At 49.4% G+C, this 25,283-nt stretch overlaps 1 long non-coding RNA gene across 4 annotated transcripts in view; it reads left to right on the forward strand.

Moving 5' to 3' along the window:
• Positions 1-8,190: 8,190 nt before the first annotated feature.
• LOC101907357 (uncharacterized) overlaps positions 8,191-25,283 on the forward strand; it is a 51,602-nt gene continuing 34,509 nt past the window's right edge. For 3 of the 4 annotated variants that reach the window (XR_009493353.1, XR_009493354.1, XR_001495436.3), the window contains exons 1-2: positions 10,393-10,652; positions 13,365-13,522. This is a non-coding gene — a long non-coding RNA (uncharacterized lncRNA). Of the gene's footprint in view, positions 8,360-10,392; positions 10,653-13,364; positions 13,523-25,283 lie in introns of those variants that run through there. The other variant, XR_009493355.1, reaches the window with a different exon arrangement.

The following is a 25,283-nucleotide window of genomic DNA, read 5'->3' on the forward strand; positions in this document are numbered from 1 at the left end:
AATAAATTTTTAGCATCTCTGTCACCTCCCAAGTGGCCTCATAGTCCACAGGATTCCTGCTGGACTTGCGCTGGAGAAGAGCCTGAAACTGAAGTCCTTCAAATTATTCCAAATTGCAGGTGCTTCAAAATAAGTGTCTTTTAAAAGTTGAGCAATATTGGCCTCATCTCCAGGGCTTTTCTCATTTAATTCAGACCTGACAGCTTCTTTCCTACTTTGCATCTGCTGAAAATGCCAGAAGATAAGTGGTCCAGCCATTTAATTGGCCCAACCGCCAATTAAAGACCCCAGTCAGTCACTTGACTCAGACATGAGACAGCTTTTCACAATTGTGGGAGAGGCCAACATAAAGGCCTGTGCCGAGTGGGAAGCCACAGATTGGGAGAAGCCCAGTCCTGTAACCTCTTGCTTGGACCTCTTTGCTGCCCCACTCCGCTGTCTGAAATGATCCCAAAGTGTATTTGCAATTATTGTATCCAACTCTTTGTGACCCATGGACTGCAGCACACCAGGCTCCCCTATCCTTCACTGTCTCTCAGAGTTTGCTCAGATTCATGTCCATTGAGTTGGTGATGCTATCTAACTATCTCCTCCTCTGCTGTCCCATTCTCGTTTTGCCTTCAATCTTTCCCAGCATCAGGGTCTTTTCAAATGAGTCAGCTCTTTGCATCAGATGGCCAAAGTATTAGAGCTTCAGCTTCAGCATCAGTCTTTTTAATGAATGTTCAGGTGATTCCCTCTAGGATTGACTGGTTTGATCTCCTTGCTGTCCAAGGGACTCTCAAGAGTCTTCTCCAGCACCACAATTCAAAGGCATCAATTCTTCAGTGCTCAACCTTCTTTATGGTCCAGCTCTCATGTCTGTACATGTCTACTGGATGTATTTGCTGAAGTCAGCATAATGATACATCTGAAACGCATAGTCCGTGGAGGGTGCAGATGAATCAAGTCTCTTGAGCTGGAGAAAAAAAAAAGAAATGAATTACTGGTTAATTCAGGAAGAATAGACAGCTCATCAGTGTAATCAGAAACCATTTTTAGCGTCCAAATTAGCAATCTCATTTCCTGAGTCCATTGGGTAATTACTTTTCTTCATTTTAGAAGTGCCTATAATAAACCCTTTAAAAAATAAATGCAAGTCACTTTGCAGAAAAATAAGAACCAAATGGATATCAAACTTAATTACATAGAGTCTAAAAATATTAGAATGAGTGGAGATGTTAGAAATGCTCGGTAGTCAACTAGATTTCAATAATTGTTTTTTTTTTTGGGGGGGGGGCCATGTTGTGCAGCATGTGGGATCTAGTTCCCTGACCAGGGATCAAACCCATGCCCTCTGCATTGAAAGTGTGGAATCTTAATCACTGGACCACCAGGGAAGTCCCTTGATAACATTTTAAAAAATATTTTTAAAAACCCAAAAGAAATGCTCTGTAAAATGGAGATAATATACACACCATGCAGGATTGTGCTGCCGATGAACGGTTACAATGCCTGTGAGGCATTTGGCCAGAGCCTTGTTTATACTGCTCTGATTTCATGAATTCAGCCTGTCATTCTGTAGATGGAGGACCTGAGGCCGGGGGTAGCTGCCTTGTCTACGGTCAGAAAGCTGCCACGAGCCAGCTGGGTCCTGGGCTGACACCCTATGTAGCGCTTCTACTTTACATGCTTCCAATGCCCAGTGTGTAAATCAGCACATTTTGACTCAACACCTTAAACTCCAGAAAGCGCCAAGGGAGATGAGATTTCTTGACAGCTTCTGGTACATCTGTCACAAAAGTTGCTTGAGGCTGCTCAGTGACTCACACAGGAGCTTTGGTTTCCTCCAGAGCCTGCTGCCTTTGTGATGGTTGGAGGTTACTTGCAAGTCAGACTGAGGCCTGATCAGTGAGGTGCTGGCTTAGGGATGTGAAACATGCTTAAAACACATATCAAGATCCTTCTGGAAGGAGAACTGGGAAGAAGGTGGTAAAGGCTTGTGAGATGGGCATTGCTTTAAGGAAAGGAAGATATGGAGCCTTCTCTTTTTTTCCCCTTAATTTCCAGAAATCTTGCCTACAAGGGATATTTATTTTGGCCTTTCTCATAAACATTGAAACCAACTTGATATCAGAATTAAGAGGAGCTGGCTAAAGGGAGAGCATCAGCTGTGAACGCATGAGAATGACGAGCCGGGTCCATCCTGCTGCAACTTCCACCAGGGGCTCAGTGAGTGACAAGCAGTTCCTGATTTCTCAATTCACATGCTATTAAATATTTGCATAATAACACTTAAACCCTATAACTTTTCTATACCTTCTCTTTACTTTTACCTTAAGCCATTAAACACACTGATTGCATAAATGTATTTTTTTCCTAAATATAATTAGAATGTGAAGTGTTAGTCATCTCCAACTCTTTGTGACCCCATGGACTGTAGCCCGCCAGCCTCCTCTGTCCTGGAGTTCCCCAGGCAAGAATACTGGAATGGGGAGCTATTCCCTTCTCCAGGGGATCATCCCAACACAGGGGTCAAACCTGGGTCTCCCAAATTGCAGGCAGGTTCTTTACCACCCCAGCCACCAGGGAAGCCCATAATTAAAACACTTTATTACTGATATATTCTCTCAAATTCATTCCCTTAAAAGTGGTTTATTTTCTCCCTGTTAATTGGATTTGACTGTTTTCACAGTTTTAGATCCTTTATACTTTAGTTTATAAACTGTTTTTTAAAAGGGGCTTCCCAGGGAATACCTTCTAAGAATGCATCGTGTTAACATGCGTCCCTGACAGCCATCAGAGCTTCCTAGCAGCACACTGATAGCATTGAGTCATGCCGGTGAGGAAAAAAAACAAAAACATTCCTACCATTTATTGAAACCTTGTATACTTATTGAGCTCCTGCCGGGCACTCCAGCTAGGTATCACAGAAGACCCAGAGATTCCCCAGGTGAAGGGGACTGTGAGAAGTAAATATTTTGAGGAAAAACCTGAACTAAAACAGCAGGTGGGCAGACCATCAAGATGGGAGCCCCTGTGGCTCCCTTTCCCTCCTGTCCTAAAACTGACACAAAAAGTGACATATCACCAACTACAAAAATTCCTAACAGGACAGCAGATTAAAGAAATGGCTTCCGTCAACTGGAAATTATTAGGAATTTCTAAGAGACATTTGATAGGAGCAAAGTAAAGTGAGAAACCAGAGCTCCCGACATTCTGAGGAGTGGTCTCTAACCAAATGGTACCAGGGGTAGAAGCGGCGACCAGCAGTAGGAGAAGCAGGTCCTGAGCCCCCATCTGGTGACTGCACCAGAACTGCACTGTATATAATGTGTATTATATACACATCCTCAGGTGTGTATATAATAATAAATGCATCAGGAGGGGACCGAGATTGGGCAGGTAGTCAAGTGGAACTTTAGCTGTACCTTCTTTTTAAAAAATATTTTACATTTAAAATTTAAACATATAATACTCATTTTAAGGAGGATATTTTCTCTCTCTCTCTCTTTTTTAAAAGAAGCAATTGCATTCAGTTGCAGGGATTCAGGATAAATGTCACGCCAGAGGCTGGATTCCTGCTAGGACTTGAAAGCAGAGAAGAGACCAGGAGAGTGTGAGTGAGCAGGTGGAGGTGGGGAAGTGAGCCCTCTTGGGCTATGGTGAGCCAGCCAGGAATGAGGCGTGTGAGGGGACAGGTCTGCAGTGTAGGCTGAGGAAGACTTGGGGTCCAGAATCGGTCATTTTTATTGTGTTCTGTGAACAAAGAAAGTGGAAGATTTCTGAGCCGGGCAGCAATGCCATCCTGGTTTCAGTGTATGACTTCTGGTCTGGCACAGATGTCCCAAGTGGTGCAAATGCAGCAAAACTCTAACCAGGAGCTGGTAAAGGGCTAATGTGGACATTTGCTCCAATAACCTGAAGGCTCGATCCCCACAGGGCCAACAGGGATAGGGAAGGAGGAGACACATTTGCGAACGTTTCGGAGAGCACTCAGCCCGGGTTGGAGGAAGAGAGTGCCAGGATGGAGAGAGGACAGTGGAGACGCACAATGTGATCCGTTCCTGCAGCTGCATCTGGCGGATGAAGGTGGAGATGTCCCTGAATTTAATTCCCAAAAAGTAGGTGACTTTTGACAGAGCAATTCTAGGAGGTGGAGGGGGTCAGTGTGCAGAGCGAGCGGAGGGATGGGTGCTGTGAGAGCTTCTCAGGGTGGCAGCGCTGTTTAAGACCTTGGTAGTAACAGGCAGGAGAGAGAGGCCACCGGAGGGAAAAGCTATTTTAGGAATAATCTTATTTATTAAGGAGGGCATCCCTTTCTAAAAGACCCTTGGCCTCTGAGTCAACCCGTTCTCCTAGCTTTCTTCTTCTCTCACTGTGCACTCCATGCTGCTGCTGCTGCTAAGTCGCTTCAGTGTCCGACTCTGTGCGACCCCATGGACTGCAGCCCACCAGGCTTCTCCGTCCATGGGATTCTCCAGGCAAGAACACTGGAATGGGTTGCCATTTCCTTCCCCAATGCATGAGAGTGGAAAGTGAAAGTGAAGTCACTCAGTCGTGTCTGACTCTTAGCGACCCCATGGACTGCAGCCTACCAGGCTCCTCCATCCATGGGATTTTCCGGGCAACAGTACTGGAGTGGGGTGCCATTGCCTTCTCCGGTGCACTCCATTGTTTTCAGAAAAAAATCAAGGGCTGGAAGAGGCAATTGGGGAGCTGAAGTGACATTGTACATTCTCCCCAATCTGACTCCCTAGTTACAGTCTGCTCCTTGAACAATTCCCAGGTGAAATGGGTTGTTTTGTTTCTGAATGGTATTTAACAGGGCAGCAAATTTGGAAAGCACCGCTTTTTTCTTTATGGAGTGATACAATGACCCCTTTGTTATGAGGCAGATTGATGAGTACAAACTAGCTGAAGGAATCATACAGGCAGGACACATTTTAAAATACTGTGACTGTTCTACAATATTCTAGCAGCATCACAGGAAGAAGCAGAGGAACCATATGTTAGATTTGCTGAAGCAGGAGGCAGCAGCTCAAGCACGGTGTCTAAACTGGAACCAAAGCAGCCCAGAGTGGCCCTGGTAGGAGGCAGGCTTGAAGGTTGATTTTGCTCCATCTAGTTCTGGGACTTTCAGTCACCTGCCTGCCCAAAACCCCCAAAGAAGGGAGACAAGTGGGAAACAGCTGGGCATGGCCTCTTCTGCCATCAGCGTTTGGAAAAGTTGTGCAGACAGAGACGGGGCTTTCTGAATGATGCTCTGCCCCTCTTAGATTTGGGTCATAAAAGCCCGAGTTCCCTGTTGGATAGATTTGTTTGTTGTGTTTTGATTTTGTGCCAACAATAAGAAATCTGGGCTCCCCTGGTGGCTCAGTGGTAAAGAATCTGCCTGCCCATGCTGAAGACACAGGTTTCAATCCCCGGTCCAAGAAGATCCCACAAGCCCCGGAGCAAGTAAGCCAATACACCACAGCTGCTGAGCCTGTGCTCTAGGACCCAGGAGCTGCAACTACCAAAGCCCTAGCTCCCAGAGCACGTGCTGCATGACAAGAGAAGCCACTGCAATGAGAAGTCCGCACACCACAACCAGAGAGCAGCCCCTGCTCGCTGCAACTAGAGAAAAGCCTGAGCACCAGTGAAGACCCAGCATAGCCAAAAATACACAAATAAGTAAAACTAAAAAAAATAAGACGTACTGACATACAAATTATATAAGACAGAGAAGGGGGAGAGATTCTCCACTTTCCACTCTCCCTGCCCACCTGTCTCCGGCTAGTGCCCTCATGGATGAATCCAGGGGAACCCCACTTCTCCAGGAGTTTGAGAAACAGCCCAGAGGATCCGCCCCTGGGAGACAAGCAGATGGGGCATGAGGAGGAATCCGTGTGCCGACAGGCCAGGACTGCCTCAAAGATGTGTCACATCACTATGTAAGCTTATTTAGCACAATTTAGCTAATTTGAGTTTTCAGTGGGTTCTTCACTTCCTACACCCCAGGGCTCTTCCCCCCTTTGCCATATTTTCCTTATAGACTTCTCGGTTCCTTTCAAAATTTGGGGGTCATGAGGAAGCAGAACTGCTGTCTTCTGGGACACAGGCTCTTTTCTCAAATTCTGGGGAAAGCACTTTGTGGGAACGTGAAGACTGGCTAGAGGATGGATGTGAGGCAGAGTGGAAGAGCCCACGCTGGCCATCAGTTCAGGTCTGGCTGATGCAGGAGGTGGGCCGGCGGAAGACTGTGGATGGGGAGAGTTAGCACGGGAGGCTTAATGAAAGCTGGGAAGAGGACAAGCCTGTTTCCCGTCGCCTTTCCTTTTCAGGAGCCCAGTGCTTCTCTGCTCTTCTGTTGTCCCTCTGCCCTCAACCCTCTTAACTAGAAAAAAGTGAAAGTGTCAGTGACTCAGTCATGTCCCACTCTTTGGGACCCCATGGACTGTAGCCCTCCAGGCTCCTCTGTCCATGAGATTCTCCAGGCAAGAATACTGGAGTGGATAGTATTCTCCAGGAGATCTTCCTGGCCCAGGGATCGAACCTGGATCTCCCTGCATTGCAGGCAGATTCTTTACCATGTGAGCCACGAGAGACGCCCCTTAACCAGAAGCCCAAAGCTAAACGCCTGCAAACACACACACACACAAAGAAACCTGTGTTTTGAGCTGAGACGAGATCAATTGTGCCTCCCCGTGAATTCAGTTCCCATTGCTCTCCCAGGGGGACTCGCATGAACCCTTTCATCTCAAATTATGAAATGAAATGCCTTGTACGCAGTTACAGAAATATGAGGTGTGGGAAGTCTGTTTCACCCTCTTAAAGCATATCAGATGCTTGTCTGCGGAGCATGTTCTGGTAGGCAAAGAGGGCAGCTGAGAAGAGTGGGCAGCGAGAGGCACTGCAGACCACTGGGGAGTGGGTTGGGCTGAGCTGTGGACCACCACCCCACTCCCTGGCCTCTTGGTTGTAAATCAGAGGTCTCCTGCGAACTGAAAAACTAGGTGGAGTAGGATTTCTGCATCGGATAAGAAAACGAGGTCAGTAAAGCCTTAGTGAGAACTGGATGAGACTGGAGAAGAGCTGGAAACCATGCCACTCAGAGCGCCTGCCGCGTGGTTCCAGTTTATCCTGCAGACAGGAGTGGGCGTGGGAGCCAAGGAGGGTGGAGGGAAAAATAAAGAAGCTGAGTGACGAGGTTATGTAAAGAAAAATAGAAGAGGAAAACATGGCCTAATCCAAAAAGAACACACTTACATTTTGATTTCATGTAATATACTTCCTGTCCCTCAGAGTGGGTCTCCCCACCCCCACCCACCCCTCCCACCAACCCACCCCCGTGCTATGTGATACCAGGCAGGGCGGAATCCCTGAGCCCTGCCTGTAACAGCTCGCACAGAAACATCTGCATGGATTTGCCGGTTTTCCTTAAGCTAGGGCCAGCTCAGCTCCTCCAGGGCCGTGTGCAGCAAAGCTGCTGACAGCCCTGCAAGGCAAAGGCAAGAAGTTCTTCCTCGGTTACAAAGGGCTCTGTTCCTCCAGACCAGGCAGTGGAGCGTCCTCTAGGGAGGGACGGCAGTCCAGGTGAGGAGTGAGGCACGTGAGTGGTGAAGACCTTAAACCAGACGCTGGGTTAAACCCCAAGGGGCTGTCCCCTCTATCCCTCTTCCCCATCCCCAAACGACAGAAGCCAGGAAATTCCTGCTACAGGAAGTGGCCATGGGGGTGAGGGGTGTAGAGTGAGACCAACCCTGCTGGCTGGCTCGCAGTTGGAAGCAAGAAACAAATTCTGCTCAAGTTATGAAATAAGCCGATCAATTCCTATCTTGGGAAGTAAGAGCGCATGGTGCCCCCAGAGAGGGTGGGCCAGTCAGGCCCAGACTCTGCCCCAGACATCAGTGGGCGATGCTCCCTGGGAAGCCTGCTCCCCTCTCAGGGGCAGCCGTGCTGTGTCCCAGCGCTGGTGGAGATTGCAGGCCTTGCTGTGCTGCAACCACGCAGTAAGCTCTCAGCCCCAGAGATCAGCTGAGCATGAATTCAAAGTCCACTAAGAGGATCGTTTAAAAATATTTCCATGGTGAGGTGGGGCTTGCTGCTGTAGCTTCTTGAGATGACTGTCTGCTATGTGTCTGCCTACCTTGTGAATATATCTACATCCGCTTCTAAAATGCCTTCTCGACTTGAATACCTTGAATGTTTTCTTAAATATGACAGGTCTGAGTAGCTGGAGCGGAAGCACTGTGGAACATTCTACAACATTCTCTCCAATCCGTGGTGCTTCCCAGGGGACCACCATTTCAACCCAGTCCACTCTGCCTTGAGAGCCCACAGAGCAAGCTTTTTCCCTTGGCCTGACACCATCCTCCCCATGGCAGTGAACAAACGGGTAAGACATTCAGAGGGCCTGGACGTTTGTCATCTTGACCTGAGTTTGCCTTGAGATGACTTAGCCACTCATGCTATGGAACAAAAGTGGTCCTGGTGAGAAAGCCAGGAGCGACTGACTATGAAAACTTGTCCAGTTCCACCTCTGTTGCTGGCTTACATGCTGGTGGACTCCAGGGACTAAACTCCTCTCATGCTTCCTACTATTCCCATTTTTGCTGTTGTTTAGTTGGTAAGTCACGTCAGACTCTTTTGTGACCCCATAGACCGTGTAGCACATCAGGCTCCTCTCTCTGTCCATGGGCTTCTTCAAGGCAAGAATACTGGAGTGGGCTGCCACTTCCTTCTTCACAGGATCTTCCCTACTTAGGGATAGAACCCAGGTCTCCTACATTGGCAGGCAGATTCTTTACCACTGAGTCACCAGGGAAGCCCTCTTATTTTTAAGGAACACATAAAAATGCAAGCCATATAATTCAGCAAACACATCACACCTTAGGTAATAATCTAAGACATATAACTAGAAAGCTAGTGATAGCAAAGAAGTGCCAATTAAACAAAAACAGTAGATTTTAGACATGGCCATGAGATGGCTTCTGAAGATCACTTCATGTGTTGCCCTGTTTCCACCTGTCCTAAAACTTCCAGAGTGAGAGAGATTGGAGGTAAGATTATGGCTCTTAAGTAAACAAGCTACTTTTTTCTAAGTCTAATTGGTTAGAACTTAAAGAAAGGACTTATGCTCACATGAATTGTGCAGAAAGGAATTTTAACAAATACAGAAGCAGTGCTAGACAGCACAGACAGATCAGAATTCAGAGAAGAAATCGCTTTCTGGGAAGAACCCACACCCTGCACACTCTGCAGTCACAAGAAGTCCTTCTGTGCACTGGGGTTTCCTGGTGAATACATTTGGAGGCAGGTGTTCACACAGTTAGTAAATAACTGTGTTTACTCACTAAGTATAAGTAACTTGCTTGTCCTTCCATTAATAATATTAGAGACCCGAGCTGCCCTGAGGCCACACCTTTCTGAGGCCACCCTGGATTTCAGGGTTTCTCAGCTGCAGCACTAGTGACGTTTTGGGTTGGATCATTTACTGTTGGCGGGAGGGCGGTCCTGTGCATTGCAGGATGTTTAGCTGCGCCTCCCCACCTCCACCCACGAGATATCTCTGGCACCTCTCTCCCAGTCCTGCAGCCAAAAACACTCCCAGGCATTGCCCAGTTGTTTCCAGGGGATGGAATCCCTTCTCTCCCCCATGTTGAGAACTAGTGATGTAAGGGGATGTAGGGACATCTTTTTTCTCCATTGTTTTCTGACAATTAAGTTAGCTCTTAGGGGAGCCCGGAGAGACAGAAGATGTCATTCCCAATGCTGCTGATCCCCAGCAGGTCGATGGAGTGGAGAAGTGCAGAGCAGGTGGGTGCCCTGAGTTAACCAGTCCAGTCTGGGCAGTAGGTGAAAGGTCACTGTGACTGCAGTTATTCCCACGCCCACCCCAAGCACCTGGGTTTCCCATGAACAAACCGAATCAAGTGCCAAGTGGGCCAGACCCTGCTGCGGCTGTGAGGAAAGAGAAATTCTGGATTCAGAACATAAAAACAACCCTTTGGCAATAGGCAGTGACTATAGCAGAGATGAATAATGGCATGACTCCCTAGAAGAAGCCGTCTTATTTTCATAGCAAAGCTATCTCTGTGTGCTGAGGCACGAGGGAGAATACTGTCTATATACAAAATGCTCCCCAAACATATGATGTTATGCCAAAAACTCTGAAGAGAAGGATATAACATCAAAAACAAACCAAAAAGAAAAAAAAAAGGCAAAACTCTCTTGGCTCTGTTCAGTTCAGTTCAGTCGCTCAGTCGTGTCCGACTCTTTGCGACCCCATGAATCGCAGCGCGCCAGGCCGCCCTGTCCATCACCAACTCCCGGAGTTCACTCTGTAGACAGAGCTAATGCTTCCTCTACATCGAAAAAAATAATTGCTCTGTGGTCGGTCACATCTGAATGCTGTTGGGTGAGGTAACGCTGTGGTTGCCATGGAGATGTGCTTTTTTAGCAGTGCTGGCATCAGGAAGCTTCACTGAGTTGCCTCTCATCTGTAGCTGAGTGCCTGATATACCGGGGGAAGAAAGTCATGGCCCAAACCAAGACATAGCTTGAGAGGGAGCAGAGCCGTGGCACCAGGGACACTCTCCAGATTTGTCTGGTCTGAGGACCTCAGAGTCCCCTTGGTGTGTAAGGAGACCAGTCGGGGGACAGCGGTGGTTTCTGAGCTTCCAGTGAAGGTAAGACAGGGACGGGGTGGAATGTGCATGAAGGCCAGCCTGTGACACTGACTCCTCCTCCCGCTGGCATTCGAATCCAAAGAAGCATCTGCTTTGAACTCTGCCTTTGAAGTGGGAGCTGACTCTTGCTGTCAGCATTCTGGGTTCTCAAAAGAGAAGACAGTTCTGTAGCCACAAATAGACTAGAAAAGGCTTTGACGGTAACATTTGGCTGGACTCGAGCACTCTGAATTCTCCTGGAAGAAGATTCATGGGCCCCGATGCTAACCCACAAACGTCACACACTTTATGGTGGGACTCAGTGTGGTGTTTTTTCACAAGGAGCAGTATTTATGATCGCCTGGGCAGGTGCCTATACAGCCCGAGCTGCAACTCAGGCTCCCGTTCCTAGTAGCTCTCTCTGTAAGGACCAACTTGTGTCCCTAAGAGGCCGGGTCGGTATCTGACAAATGATGTCTCATGGTTGATGTGTCTGTTTCCAACAAGCCAAGGTTAACAGTCTGGCAGTGGACTGACTACATGTTATAAAGGTTGATCTCACAAAAGAGGATCATGAGTGGCTGACACACCACGTTGTGTCCGTGTCATTCTGTGCTCGGGCAGAGGGGCTGGCCCTCATTTACAGCAGAGGAGGCGACATAAAAGCAGAATAATTGGATTTCAAATAGAAGGGGGATTTTTGTACCCCATGGGGCTGTGAGGAGGAGACCTATTGTGTGACTTCTGGTTTCCAGGGAAATACGTTTCCTGTGCCACTGCTGAGATGTACTGGGTAAATTCCAGAAGGAATAAGGCAGAGTGAGCTATGGCTTCTGGCTTCTTTGGCACCTAGAGTGAGAACTGACTCATTTTCTGAAAGAAATAATAGACTACAAACTAACATTCTTGAAGCTTTTAAGACTTTACCTAATCCCAGAAATTTTCTGAAAATATGATGGCTTCCGTTTTCACTTTATGGTATGTCTAGTTGCTAGGGGAGAAGGCAATGGCAACCCACTCCAGTACTCTTGCCTGGAAAATCCCATGGACAAAGGAGCCTGGAAGGCTGCAGTCCATGGAGTCGCTGAGGGTTGGACACGACTGAGCGACTTCACTTTCACTTTTCACTTTCATGCATTGGAGAAGGAAATGGCAACCCACTCCAGTGTTCTTGCCTGGAGAATCCCAGGGACAGCAGAGCCTGGTGGGCTACCATGTATGGGGTCGCACAGAGTAGGACACGACTTAAGTGACTTAGCAGCAGCAGCAGCAGTTGCTAGGGGAGGTAGTAAAAGAGCAGCTCCTTTTAAAAAACAATCCGAGTCCTGGGTTCCCCTGGTGCCTCAGAGGTAAAGAATCTGCGGGCCAATGCAGGAGACAGGTTCGATCTCTGGACCAGGTTGATCCCACATGCCACAGAGCAGCTAAGCCCGTGAGCCATAACTGCTGAGCCTGTGGTCTAGAGTTGGGGAGCTGCAACTCCTGAAGCCCACGTGCTCTAGAGCCTGTACTCTGCAACAGGAGAAGCCACTGCAATAAGAAGCCCGCACACCACGACTAGAGAGTAGCTCTTGCTCCACAACTAGAGAAAAGCCCATGCAGCAATGAAGACCCAGCACTGCCAAAAATAAAGAAAGAAATAAACAAAAATTATATTTTAAAAATAAAACAACTGTGGTCATGAACATTCACCCTGCTTTGCAGTCTGACCAACAGATTCTCCTATTCCCGGTCGCCGTGCCTCTTTTCAAAATTTCATTCCAACTGATGTTCTAACCGGGGACTTAAGGAGAGGACAGCCCATCACGTGATGTGGGACAGATGCAGAGAAAGAGAGTTACTTGTAAACACACAAAAACATGGGTGGGAAGTTCACCGGGGAATGTTACTGAGACCTGAGGCTGCTGCAGGGACTGGTCTTCCCTCATTGGGTTAATTTTTACCTTCATGAAATGCTGTTTCCTGTCTCTCCAGCTGGTTTCGTTGCTCTCAGCTCCCACATAGCCAATTGGGACCCCGCTCTGGGTTCCCCAGCTTTGACTTAACTTCAATGGACGCTTCATCTCACCTCTGCTACTCATGCCTCACTCCTCAGCTCACCTTTTCCAGCCACCTTAGCTTTGGCAGCCTGTAGATCGGCTACCCCAGGTCCTTTGCTTGCCCTTCAGGTTACAGGAGCAAGAGAACTGTGCCACCACGGCTGCCCGGCGTGTGAAGGAACATGCTTTCTGAGAGGGGCATTGCCCTGCAAGTGGAGATCAACCTCTTAGTTCAGCCATTGGCTGCCATCCCACCTCTGAAAGACATCACTCCTTCCCTCCCTGATTCGGCTCCAGCTTTCTTTCCCGACGCTCTCCCTAGCCCAGATGGACCACTGGCAGGTCCTTTCAGACCTTCCTCTCTCTCACCTCTGTGGGTTTTTGACACCTGTGAGAGATTGGCTGAAATGCCCAGCCCCAGCCACTTCTTGAAGCCCATCCTTTCTGTGAAGCTTCGTCTGATCCTGACTGATGGAAAACAAAACAAACTACACTCTTGTCCAGTCCTGCTAAGCATGTCTCATTGCAACGTGCTGATGCCCAGCAGAGGGGAGCTGGTCTCTCCACCCCTTGAATCACGGGCTTGTTTTGGCCGATGGAATATGAGCAAACACGACACATGGAGGGGCTGGGAAAGCATGTGTGCATCAGGGCTTTTCCTCTATCTAGCTGATCCGAAACTTTTTTCCACCAGGAGAGTGAGGCTGGACCACAACTGGAGGACAAGACATCCTCTCCATCTCAGCCATCCCAGACAGGTGAGCCAGGCTCCCCTGGACACCCCGGCACTGCTGAGCCAACCCCAGACAGAAGAACTGCCCGGACCCCCTCACAGCTTGCGTGAGACAACAGGTAGGTGTCTTGTGAAACACTGAGTGTTAGAGCAGTTTGTTAGGCAGCAAATCATCGCTTTGCACCTCCCACGTTGGAATTCTCCTTTTTTGAAGCGCCATAGCAGCTCAGCTTGGGCTTCCCTGGTGGCTCAGAGGTTAAATCATCTGCCTGCAATGCAGGAGACCTGGGCTCGATCCCTGGGTCAGGAAGATCCCCTGGAGAAGGAGATGGCAACCCACTCCAGTATTCTTGCCTGGAGAATCCCATGGATGGAGGAGCCTGGTGGGCTACAGTCCATGGGGTCGCAAAAGAGCAGCTCAGCTGGTAAAGAAACTGCCTGCAATGCAGGAGACCCTGGTTCGATTCCTGGGTCAGGAAGATCCCCTGGAGAAGGGATAGACTACCCACTCCAGTATTCTTGGGCTTCTCTGGTGGCTCAGACAGGAAAGAATCCACCTGCAATGCGGGAGACCTGGCTTCAATCCCTGGGTTGGGAAGATCCCCTGGAGGAGGGCATGACAACCCATTCCAGTATTCTTGCCTGGAGAATCCCATGGACAGAGGAGCCTGGCAGGTTCCAGTCCACAGGGTTGCAAAGAGTCAGACAACTGAAATGCGTTCACACGTACACAATTCAACGTGTAGACAATTCCCTGTTCTCTACATTTGGAAGTATAAACAATATAAACCTGATAATTCTGTAAGTAATTTTTATAATTATGATGTAAATCTATTCTATCCTTAAGATATTTAAAATAAGCCCTTTATGGGAAAAAAAAAAATTTTGAGCCTCTTTTACCGAGTAACAGAATCTGACAATCAGCTGGTCCAATGAGCTAGCATAAATAGAGATAGCTGTGGCTGGGCTCTGGCGGGGCTCCTCCCCTGCTTTGGAGCAGAGGGAAGTTGAAAAGGAGGTCGCTGTTAAAAGCCAGCCTTTGGAGCCATTTGGACCGCAATGTGCGTACTGGTTCTATCAGGCACTGCTCGGGGCCCTGGGAGGACGACCTCTCTCTCTGAGAGTCTCCATTTCTTTGTCATTGGGTGAGCAGCCATCACCCCTCCTCCATGTCCTCCTGTTGCTTCTCTGTCTGCTACAGAGGCCGTGCATCTTGTCTGAAGAAGATGCTCATGCCAGCAATGCCTGCCAAAGGCCCCATTTTATAGTTTTGTTTATTTGTTTATTTATTTTGGGCTGCGCTGAGTCTTCCTTGCTGCTTGGGCTTTTCTCTAGTTGTGGCCAACGGGGACTATGCTCTCGTTGTGGTGTGCAGGCTTCTCTTGCAGAGCGCAAGCTCTAGGACGCACGGCCTCAGTAGTCGTAGCACAGGGCCTCGTAGTTGCACTTCCCGAGCTCTAGAGCACAGGCTCAGTAGTTGTGGTGCACAGGCTTGGTGGTGTGAGGCATGTGGGATCTTCCCAGACCAGGGATCAAACCAGTGTCTTTTGCATTGGCAGGCAGATTCTTTACCACTGAGCCACCAGGGAAGCCCCAAAGACCCCATTTTAAACTCAACCAATTAAGGACAATCAAACCAGTCAGTCCTAAAGGAAATCAGTCCTGAGTATTCATTGGAAGGACTGATGCTGAAGCTGACACCCCAATACTTTGGCCACCTGATGTGAAGAACTGACTCAATGGAAAAGATCCTGACACTGGGAAAGATAAATGGCAGGAGGAGAAAGGGACGACAGAGGATGAGATGGTTGGATGGCATCACCAACTCAATGGACATGAGTTTGAGCAAGCTCGGGGAGTTGGTCATGGACAGGGAAGCCTGGCGTGCTGCAGTCCATGGGGTCGCAAAGAGTCGGAAACGATTGAGCAACTGAACTGAACTAAATTAAGGACTGCTGGAAATGCCATCTTCATCTCCTGTAACCTTCATCTTGCAATGGCTATTGAGTTCTGCCTCCATACATCGTGGCCATTTGCACAGCTATAAAACACGTTCTCCACCTAGACTCACCACAAGCTGTGAGCCTGGATGGGCCGCACCAAATGTCAAGGGAATGGAAGAGACAGTGGTGCTGGAGAACGTGGCTGCATCAGACACTTAATTTCACCATCCGAATAGCTCTTCAATCTGTCCATTCCCACAGCTGCCACTTTAGTCCAAGCTCCATCCTGCCTTACCTACACACCTGCAGGTGCCTCCTTCTTACCTGGAATACACAGATAAAGCAGAGCCTACATGGTCTTCTGTGAGGATCACTTATTTAGGAGTAGTCCCAGGAATCAGAAGGGAGGGACAGGCAGACGGGGAGAGAAGGAATGTTCATATACAAGTGTATAAGTGGGGTCACTTCTGTGGAGAGTAGAGCCTGACGGCCCAGGAGGAGCGTTTATCCATCGTCTCCTGTTCTCCACTGGCTGAGGACTGCTCCTGGAAGCACAAGCTCTCCTGTAGTTTGAGTCATTCCTACAGGTGCCCCAATAGCTTCCTCATCATTGAGGTCACTGCAGGAAAAGGTGAACCTCAGGCTAGGGTTGTGAGTGTGAGGCGGAGACTGCCTGGGAGTGTCCACCACGGCCGAGGCTGAACGCAAAGGGGATGCTGAACAGGCGAGGGGCAGGGCTGCCGAGGCTTCCTGTGCAGTCTCCTAACTGTATAATCTCTTCCTGTACCATCTCTGCCCTCCTCCGTGCTGGCTCCTTGCTTTTTTCTGCACAGGAGCAACAGTGATTATGTTTTCAAAACATTAACTGGATCTGTCACATATACACTCCAAACTCTAGGGCTTAAATCTGTGGATAAAGGTCAGGCTTCTCTGGAGGCTTGGCTGTAAAGAACCCGCCTGCAATGCAGGAGCGGCAGGAGATGCAGGTTTGATCCCTGGGTTGAGAAGATCTCTTAAAGAAGGAAATGGCTATCCACTCCAGTATTCTTGCCTGGAAAACCTCATGGACCGAGGAGCCTGGCATGCTACAGTCCAAGAGTCAGATACAACTGAAGCAACTTAGCATGCATGCATGTATGGATAAAGGTCACAACCCTAAGATGGCTTGGGGAGCCCTGCCACCTCTGCCCACTGCTCCTGCCCACCCCCACCTCACTCTCTAGGGACAGGCCACCCTCCTGCTTGCCCTGTGCTGTGACCACACTGACCACAGGGCCTTTGCACATGCAGTTCCTTCTTTCACCACAAACCCCTGCTTGTCCTTCATCTCTCAGCTCAAGTGTCACTCCCGCAGAGGAGCCTTTCGAACTCTATCTCTGGGATGGGCCAGGGTCCCTTGTCAAGCCTGTTAGAGAACCCCACAGTCTCCTTTCAGGGGATCTGCTGTCAGCATTTGCCTGATGGGGGAAGGGGAGGGGGCCGTAGGTAGAAGAGAGCAACCAACTTCTTAATGCATAGCCTTTGGGATATTAGGAAATCCCTACCTGTTCTCATGGTACCAACTAAACTATCAGGTAAATAAAAATAAATCAAAGCAATAAGACAATTGCAAAACCCCTAACTGGTCAACTGGTTGCTCTGGTCACTGTGTCTGGATGGCTGCCCCTTTGGGACCTGCCTGTCCCAGGGCATCCTCATCTATGGAGCCTGCTCCCTACCAAGCTGTATCTGACTGCTGTGGAACACACGTTTTTCCCTTCCAGAGACAAGAAGGGTCTGGAGAATGTTTCCTCCTGGGTCTTTATCCAAGTTTTGAGGTTCCCCACTTCCTGAAGGGCTAATGCTGGCTGAAGCTGGGGAGCCTTGTGGTTAGCAACAGTCTGAGCATCGAACTACCAGGACTTTTTCAGAGAAACAGATGGAGGTATTTTCACTCACCTAATCTGAAGAGATCACAAAACTTGGGCAGTAAGTTTAACTTTTAAACTCTTGAGAGTCCCTTGGACAGCAAGGAGCTCAAACCAGCCCATCCTGAAGGAAATCAACCCTGAATATTCATTGGAAGTGCTGAAGCTAAAGCTCCAGTACTTTGACCACCTGATGCAAAGAGCTGACTCATTGGAAAAGACCCCGATGCTGGGAAAGATTGAGGGCAGGAGGAGAAGGGGATGAAAGAGGATAAGATGGTTAGATAGCATCACTGATTCAATTGACATGAATCTGAGCAAACTCTAGGAGACAGTGAAGAATAGGGAAGTCTGGTGGGCTACAGTCCGTGGGGTTCCAAAGAATTGGACATGACTGAGAGACTTCACTTTCACTTTTCACTTTCATGCATTGGAGAAGGAAATGGCAACCTACTCCAGTGTTCTTGCCTGGAGAAACCCAGGGATGGGGGAGCTTGGTGGGCTGCCATCTATGGGGTCGCACAGAGTCGGACACGACTGAAGCGACTTAGCAGCAGCAGCAGCAGAGCGACTGAACAGCAACATGTTTGACTTTTAAACTCTCTGGCAACTGAGACTGAAAAAGGGGGGCAAAGTTCTTGAATACGGAAAATTTTCATCCGGGAATGTGTCTGAGTTTTTGGAAGAGCTGACAGCTTTTAACCTTTCTCTCCAAAACCCAGCCCGCCTTCCCTAATTATAGTCCCTTCCTTCTTCTCTTTAACAGCTTGATTGAAGCATAGTTGATATACGGTAAACAGCATATGTTTAATGAATGCAGTTTCAGGAGTTTGGGCACAAACGTGCACCTGTGATACCATCACCCTGTTTTCAGAGTAACTGACATACCATCACCTCCGAACACTGTCCGGGACACACTGTCATTGTGTCCCTCTGTTTGATGGTTGTGTGCCTAGTGACAGGTTAATGTGACACCTACTCTCTTAACAAAGTTTTAAGTGTACAATACAGTTTTGTTGACCATAAGCCCTACATGGTACAGCAGATCTCTAGAACTAATTCATCTTGCATAACTAAAACTTTCCCTGGAGGAGGGCATGGCAACCCATTCCAATATTCTTGCCTGGGAAATCCCATGGACAGAGGATCCTGGCATGCTACAGTCCAGGGGGTGGCAAAGAGTCAGACACCACTGAGGGAGAGCACAGCTGAAACTTTATACCTACTGAACAGCAGCTTCCCACTTCCCCCTCCTACTTCACTGTTCTACTTTCTGCTTCTGTGACTATTTGAGATTCCTCATATAAGGGACATTGTGCAGTATTTCCCCTTTGCTGTCTGACTATGGACTTCCCAGGCAGCTCAGTGTAAGAAATCTGCCTGCCAAACAGGAGACTCGGGTTCAATCCTTGGGTTGGAAGAATCCTCCTGGAGTAGGGCAAGGCAGCTCACCAGTATTCTTGCCTGGAGAATTCCATGGACAGAGGAGCCTAGTGGACTACAGTCCACAGGGTTGAAAAGAGGTGGACTCAACTGAGCGACTCAACAACAGCAGCAGCAGCAGTCTGGCTCATTTCACTGTCCTCTAGGTTCACCCAAGTTGTTGCAAATGGCACTCAGTGTCCATTGACAGACAGGTGGATAAAGAAAATGTGAAATGTACACAGAGGGGAACATTACTCAGTCTTCAAAAAGAAGGAACGCAGTCCCTCTCTTCTTCATTCATCCTTTTTTAAAATTTAATTTTTTATTTCTAAAAAAATATTTATTTATTTGGCTGTACTGGGTCTTAGTTGTACTTTGGATCTTTAGTTATAGCATGTGGGATCCAGTTCCCCAACCAGGGATTGAGCCTGGGCATCCTACCCTGGGAGTGGGCAGTCTTAGCCACTAGACCACTAGGGAAGTTTGTAATCTTTGTTTTATGTTGTGGTATAGTTGACCTCCTTAATTTATCTGTGTTTTTAAGCTCTCACCCCTCAGAACACCCCATTCTTTATTTTCTGCCTCCTGACTCCCCTTTGCCTTGGCTTTCTCTCTCCCATGTCCTCTTCTTCCTCCTGCTGCTCAGCCTTGTCCTCTCCCCTGCCCCTAACTCTGCCTCCCTTCCCTTCCCCACACCCATCCATGGACTTCCTGTTCCTTCCATTTTCACCTTCTGAAGTGCTTCCAGCAACATGGAAGACTTGAAAGGGAAGAGAACGGGACACGACTGTCCTGAACATTCCTTTCCAGCCCTTTCCCCCAAGGACTGCAGAATATTTCAGGCCCAATGCTGTTCTCTCTCTCTGAAGCTGCGCCTCTGCCATCCCTTGTCCCTCCTAAGAGCCTGGAGCAGATGCCCCTTGGGCTTCCAGGGAAGGAGCGACACAACCCCCATCGCCTCTCCCTCCCCATGGTGCTGTCAGGCACCTCCCAGCAGGGTGCACCTGTGTCCGAGAGCCAGGCCAAGTTCCCTGCTGGGCCCGGGTGAGTGAAGCGTCGCCCCCTGCCCCTGCAACCCAGCCTCGGACAGCTGCTGCCCACCAGGGGCACGGATTGATGGAGCCTCTCCAGAGAAAGCCGCCTCAGCTCGCCTTACAGGCAGAGTCACTAATGATTTGGCACCAACAGAGCACAAAAATCTTTACAAGAAAGTTGCCCTGTATCAGTCAGAAGAGCAGAGCCAGTTGTTAATACTTTATTATGGTGTATCTCCAGAGGTGTGTGTGGTGAAGGGAAGCCTGAGGAGTTACTTCCATGCATAGATAGACCCAGGCCTGATGTTTGCAGAGTCTGGATATCACCATGGCCAGAATTCCTTTTCCTTTTTCCTCCAGAGAGGGAAAATAAAAACCAGGTCTGTCCACTTTGCTGGTCAAGGCAGGTCGTTTGGTTCAACAACAGATGGCACTGGGATGCCTTGGAGCTGTCCTCATTGCCAGGGATAGCTGTATGATGGGCATAGCCCCAGCAGCCTTTCTGTCCCCATGAGGCCCAACCCATGAGCATTTATTTGGGATCCTTCCCAAATCAGGCAGGGGCCAAAGGATATCAGCTGGTGATCCCAAATCAATACACTGTTCTTCCACCATTTTTCTTCTTGTTTGGCTGTCTTTGGAATTTGTGTCTGAGAGGAATGTCCAGAGCAGTTTGTAGATGAGGTTTATGGATTGTGAGCTAGGGGAGAGACAGGGAGGGGAGGAGGAGGGAATAGGGAGAGGTTGGAGTGGTGTGAGGAGGAGGTGACGGTGGTTTGATGGGGTGATGGAGGAGGGAAGCGGGGGGTGTGTATCACTGTGGGCAGAATACGGCCTTCAATTTTCTTCATGGCTTGTAGTAAGTGCCTGTCCCCAGGGCTGCATGTGGGGCTGGATCCCACATGTGTCTGCTACCACCTGGAACCTGCCAGAACCCAAGCAGCCACCTGCCCAAGTTCTAGGCCTTTCCTGTGAGGCACAGGTGGGCACTGAAGGGAAGGGCAGGGGTGGGTAATGGCATTAGTGATCTTGACCCTGGAGCCCGATGCTGGAGGCTGTTTCAGTTCTGGGTGCCAGAGGTGGGGGTGTCGTGCTAGGGCAGCCTTGCCTTGGTGAAGCCTGCTTTCTTTCCTGGAAGAGACTTGAGCCCCCTTGGAGGTTTTCAAAACCAAGTCAGGCTACAGGAAGGGAAGGGGGCATCCTTCCTGTCTCCTTTGGTTTATCATGTTCTTCCTGCTCATGGACATTGTGCCTGCATCGGTTCAACCACTATATTTTTTCCAGGCAGCATTTCCTTGGTCAAGGCGCTGTGATAAGCTGTCCCTAGGGCCCCTGGCACCCCAATGATGTGGCTGCCTGCCCCCCATGGGAAAGGAGAGACACTGGCCCTTTGGAAAGAGACTCAGTGACCCCAGAGCCACAGAAGAACAGCAAGGCAGACGAACCTCTGTACATATCCACCCCTCACCCACCTCGTCTCCAAATGCAGTTGGTTTTTAATGGTCCCCCAGGAAGGAGACGAGGCTCTGGCTTCAGCATCCTGTATCAGCTTCTAACAGCCCCACGAGTGGGCTCAGAGCTCCAGAAGGAATCCTGTGCCCAGGGACCTTCTTTGTATGTCTCTGTCACCATGGCATCAGGCTCCTTTGAGCCCTGTTTGACGCTATTTCATCAAGCCCTTGATGAAACCCTGTCTTTGGCTTTTGCTAACTTACAACACATCTTCATGGCCTCTGGGGTCCCAGGGGCACAGAGCCTGGACCAAACGCCAGACCCTATCCTCCGGTCCCGCAGGCGAGCATAGGCAGGGCATCTGAAGTGCCAAGTGGCCCATTTGTGAGTGGATAGATGAGGGTGACCTTGCTGCCCGAGCAGGGCCTGGCGGGCTCGGCCGGTGCAGCGTGTCCTGTCACCCGGCGCCCTGACCTGGTTCACTGCTGGCTGAGGCCGGAGCCCAGGCAGCAGGCCCGACTCAGCCGCGTCCTCTGGCCTCACACAGCATTCTTGTCATGAAGCTTGGCAAGGACCGCTGAGTCCTTTCTGTTACTCCAGAATCATGCTCTGGGGAGGGGAGGAGCTCTGGCCAGCCTGTCTGGAAGAATAGGTGGAGGCTGCTGAGGTGGGATTTCAGTTGCTGTGAGGGTTTGATGTGCTGGGAAAGGGGGGAGGTGACTGATGGTGTCCCTGAGGTGCAGAAGCCCGAAGCCGTATGCAGAGTGTGGGGAATCCAGCCTGGGCAGCGGGCCCGTCAGGCCAGTCTAGGAAGACTGCTTCAGTCTTGGCAATGGTCAAGCCCTCAAGGGCCATGACCACACCACTTATTTATTTGTATTCCCTCGTGTAACCCAGCATGGAGCTTTGTCCAAGTAGCCAGACTAGCTCAATGATCCAGGGGGTACAGCCATCAGCACGGCAGTCTGGGTTCAGATCCCTGCTCTGTTGTTCAGCCCTGGGACTCAGGAGAGTTAACTGCCCTCTCTGGGCCTCAGTGTGCTCATCTGTTAAATGGACGTGGCGAGAGTGCCTGCATTATGAGGCTGCTGCCTTTAGAACAGTGTTTGGCTGATTTGCTACTGCTTTGAGGCACATGGCAAGTGTTGGTGAAATGGAAAGCTGGAATCCAGGTGGCATCACACTGTCAGACAGATGCCCATGGTCTTAGCTTTGGGCCCCTTGACTCTAGAGGAAGCCCAGATGGCTAAAAAAACCCAGCTGCCACCTAAACAGACATTTCTCCAAAAAAGACATACAGATGGCTAACATGAAAAGATGCTCAACATAGCTCATGATTAGAGAAATGCAAATCAAAACTGCAATGAAATATCACCTCACACCAGTTAGAATGGCCCTCATCAAAAAGTCTACAAACAATAAATGCTGGAGAGGGTGTGGAGAAAAGGGAGCGCTCTTGCACTGTTGGTAGGAATGTAAATTGATGCAGACACTATGGAAGACAGTATGGAGACTCCTTAAAAAACTAGGAATAAAACAATCATATGACCCTGCACTCCCAGGCATATACCCTGAGGAAACCAAAATTGAAATAGACACATGTACCCCATTCTTCACTGCAGCACTATTTACAATAGCTAGAACATGGAAGCAACCTAGATGTCCATGAACAGATAAATGGATAAAGAAGCTGTGGTATATATACACAATGGAATATTATTCAGCCATAAAAAGGAATGCATTTGAGTCAGTTCTAATGAGGTGGATGAACCTAGAAACTATTCTACAGAGTGAAATAAGTCAGAAAGAGAAAGATAAATATTGTATTCTAATGCATATATATGGAATCTAGAAAAATGGTACTGAAGACTTTATTCACAGGGAAGCAATAGAGAAACAGATGGGTAAGCTGGGCAAGAAGCCCACCACCAATTCCATCCCTTCTGTTGCACCCCCATCCCAGCTCTCTCTCCCTCTCTTCACCTTTCTGTCCATCCACAGGAGATTGAGAACGTCAGCCAACAGCCCTCCAGGTCCAGAGGCTGGACTTCAGGGTACCAGGGCGCTCAGTCCTGTGGATTCGGAGACTCTGGGGTACCGGGGATGAGTAACTGGATTCCAGAAGCCTCTGTCCTCTGGGAGGCGGTGTCAGATCCAGCCTAGGCCCTGTACCTGTGCAGGGAGTAACGTCGCCGGAGGGCATACATTCGCCTATGCATTCCCCTCTTGGCTGTGGTCACCCCAGGCCACCCCTTTGGGCTCTGCACTCCGTCAAGCTCATCACTGTGTCTAAAGAAACTCCTTAGAGAGCTCAGGTTCTCCCTGCCAAGGCAGGACCAGCTGGAGAAGGATCTGGAGCTGGAGGGGCCTAGGGAGGGGTGACAGGGAGAGCGTTGGTCCCTTTCGGTTCCCAGGCTCCAGCTGCTCCGGATCCTCTGAGCAGCATCAGGGTTCCTGCGGCTCCTGCTTTCCCAGGGTCTAGAGCCATGCCTGGCACTCAGCGGCCTCAAATATACCTTGACTGGGGATGGGCATTGTGGAGAGGGGCAGGGGGGCTCTCAGCGCTCTGGAGCACCCTCTGTTTTCCTCCTACAACAACCAGGGGTGGGGGCGGAGAAGCGAGTACAGGGTGTCTCCAAGGTTCTCAGCCTCGCTCCTGCCATCCTGCCTACCTTTACCACTCAGTGCCACACCTGCCTCCCCCGGCTCCAGCCCGTTACCACAGCTTCCCGCCCCTCCTCCATTTTTTGATGTTAAATGCACATACAAGGTCTCATCAGTGGTCTTAAGAATCAAAGTCTTCCGCTAAAGAAATAAATCTCTAAGATGACAGACTTCAGGCATCAACAAGAGAGAGGAAAGCCTGTCTTGGGGAGGGGGTGACAATGGGGACTTCCAGAGGCACAGAAAATTCCCTTGAGACCCAGCTCCCCCACCAGCCTCACCCAGAGCATCCTGTGTTAGCTCGATGGCACTAGCAGGGAGTCACCCAGAGCCTGGATGAGGCCCATCTGAGTATGAAAGCTGATGACACGGATGCAGGGAGCTGAGCAAAAGCGGCCCTAGGGTGCCTTTCTTCTCAGCACAGCCCCTGACTGCAGCCAGTCCAGTGGCGAGCGGTCAGCAGTCGGGGAGTGTGGCTGCCCGGCCCACCTTCCTGGCTGCCTGGGTGTGGTCTTGCAAGGGGGAGGCTGGGCTGTGAAAACAGACGATGTCAATTTCAGGCAGCATTTGCGGAGAATACTGTTCCACTTGCTCATTCTTCTTAGAACTCCCCCCAAAACTTGATTCGATCAGCCGTGGATGAGAAAGGCCTGTTACCATAGCAACACCACTGTGAGAATGAGAAAAATCAGCAACAGAGCAGGCTGGGCTCTCATCTGGAAGCGGGCACCAGGAGGGTAAAGAAACAGAGCAAATCCGGGTGACCCTGAGCCCACCATGCTCCCTGTGGTTGAACTTTCATCCCACGTGGGACCCCAGGAAAGGCACAGGGCGCCCCCAAGATGATTATGCCGAGGGACACATACCTGTTCATTGCCTGGTTTCCATTAAGCCAGCCTGGACTCTTTAGTCCTGTGTTTATTTTCGTGGCTAATGTAACTCATGCAGACTGATGAATCTGCATGCTTCTTTTTCTTATATTGTTTCCTGTTTAGTGGAACGTGTTCAGTATTTCTATGCATATTCATTTCTTATCTGATGCTGCCAAAGGGAACCATGGCCCTTATTTCCTCTTCCAAGGCCATGGCCTGGATAAGGTTCACAGTCAAAGGGAGAGAACCTTTGCGAAAGCTGAAGGGTTTTGGTCCAGCCTCTACACCCTTCTGGAGTTGGACAAGCTGGAGTTTCTAAAGAGAAATCGTTGGCTGGCTGGATTCAGTGCCCCAGCCCAGGGCCAGAATGAGATGTTCAGGAAAGGTGTTTCTAGGAGGCATGCGGCTTTGAAAATTTCCAAGTCTGCACTTGAAGATTTGAGATAAAGTGACTCTCCTACCTTTCTGAAGCTCTCTTTCTGCCAGTTTCCTCAGAGACCCACATACCAGCCTACCTCTGGGCCTGGCCAGAACTAATAGCCCTGGGTTTGGAAATATCCCCCAGTATAACCTCCTCCAAGGG

Source organism: Bos taurus, chromosome 29 (genome assembly GCF_002263795.3).
Source record: "Bos taurus isolate L1 Dominette 01449 registration number 42190680 breed Hereford chromosome 29, ARS-UCD2.0, whole genome shotgun sequence".
Classification (NCBI taxonomy): Eukaryota; Metazoa; Chordata; class Mammalia; order Artiodactyla; family Bovidae; genus Bos; species Bos taurus.